Below are 2,040 nucleotides of genomic sequence, written 5' to 3' on the forward strand. Positions count from 1 at the left end.
ATCCATTTCCGCTGCACCTCTCTGCATCATGGAGTGCTTGCTGTTTGGAACCAGATCTCGATGCTCCCAGTCCATAACAAGTTTCCATCAAGTGGTATCTAGAGCCTAGGACGTCCACGCATCAATTGATAAGTGTTTTCTCTATTTTTCTACTCCATTTTCATTCTACTTGTGCTGTTCTATTTTTCTGTCCACTGCAGTCTCTGTTTCATCTGTTTTCTTTGCTGTTTTGAGTTTTAATTGTGTTTCCAGTTGCTGTCTTCATGTTTCCAGGTGTGAGCATGTTTGTTTTTCATTTTAAACAGTGAAATCATTTTATTTGAGTCAATTCCAGCTTCAATTTGTAATTCCAGTACTGTCACGGTCATGTGCACACCACTATGCAGTTTTAATTCTGTTTTCTTTTTTTTTCCTGTTCTGCTGAGTTTAATTCATTTTAATTGAGTGTCAAGTGCTAAACCAGTTGTATATATACCAAATAAGGCAATGAAGACTAGATCTAGCCTTGGTAATACAAGCTGAAGCACTAAAAGCAAATCTGTTGTGATTTTTGCTTTGAATTCTGATGCAGAATTTGGATATGGTTTTAAATTTTTTAAAACTGTTTCAGTTTGCTTTATTTGATTCTGGTGCCTTGCACAAGTTTGGTTGATGTTGTTGAATAATGCTAAGAGTGTAGCAAACCATTACAAGCAATGAAATACAATTTGCATAGCTTGGTTGTGCATAAACACTAGCATTTTACTGTGTCAGCTTTATTTTCCAGCTTTTCACCGTGCTAAATATCCTTGAGTAGTTCAATTTGAATTTTGTCATGCTAAGTATCTTAATTCTTGCTTAGTTCAGTGTATTAACATTTCTTTGAGTTAATTCATTGTTGTCTAGCCTTTGAATCTTTGTAAAATTGAATTTGGATGGTTTGATGAAGCATTTTACTGCATAAATGGTACAACAGTAGTGAAATTCGAGAATATGCCACTTCTTTGCTGTTTTATAGCTTGAACAAGTTTCAATTGATGGTTCAAAGTTGCTAGTACTGTTCATATGGTCAAAACATGATTTATATGCAAATTTGCATTTGAAACCATTAATATTTGGGTAAAAATGGAAGTGGAATGATGATTTTGAGTTGCCAACAGATTATACTTCATTTTAAAGTTTAAACACATTCAAAATCATCAATCAAAGTTGCTTGAACTGTTAGTTGTGAATTTAAAACAATTCCACACGAAATTGGAAATCAAACCACCAAAATCAAACCATTTTTCTGGTGCAGTCACGGGTTGCAGCTGCTGTTTGGTATTTTTCTGTGCAAGTTTCATTGGGGATTGCAACAAGAGCTGGTTCAATACTTAAAAATGAAAATAAAAGATCAAAAAAAGTAATATCAAGTGTTAGAAAGCTTATAGAACCGTGCAATCCAGATTACAAGTCCTGAAATTCAAAATATCAAAATCTGAAATTCTTTGGGGCATTTCATCAAACACTTTTAGAAATTTATCAAACAGTTTGTCTGGTTGCATTTGTGAACTGTGTTTTTGATTTTTCTTGCTTTATTAATCTATTCTAGTGCCTTTGTTAGGTTCCTTTTGTGTGCTAGCTTTTATTGAGTGTTATTTCACTTGAATTCATCAATTTTTTTTGGCCTCCAATTTGCTGTTCAACCACTTGCAGTGCAGAATTCTGATACAGAATTTGTCTTAAATCTGTTTGTGGTTTTGGTGACTTATTTGGAGCTTGTGTGCAGTTTTATTGATTCATCTAGCAGCAGAAATCCTTTCCTATCATGGTAGCCTTCTAGGAAGTGGATAGGGAATTGAAAGTGAAGCAAGAAGCAAGGCTTATAGAAGCTCAAAATCTCACGGTCCTGCAGCAGTTTTGGCCTCTGTACAGCAGCATTTTGGTCCATTTAAAGCTCAACTCACACCTTGTTTTTGAGCAATACACTGCAGCAGCTGAAGCTTGAAGCTTACACTAGTTTTAAGCATTGATTTGAGTTTGTTTGAGTCTTAATATCACGGAACCTTTGAAGTTAAAGTT

The sequence above is a fragment of the Vigna radiata genome, unplaced genomic scaffold (assembly GCF_000741045.1).
Source record: "Vigna radiata var. radiata cultivar VC1973A unplaced genomic scaffold, Vradiata_ver6 scaffold_350, whole genome shotgun sequence".
Lineage (NCBI taxonomy): Eukaryota > Viridiplantae > Streptophyta > Magnoliopsida > Fabales > Fabaceae > Vigna > Vigna radiata.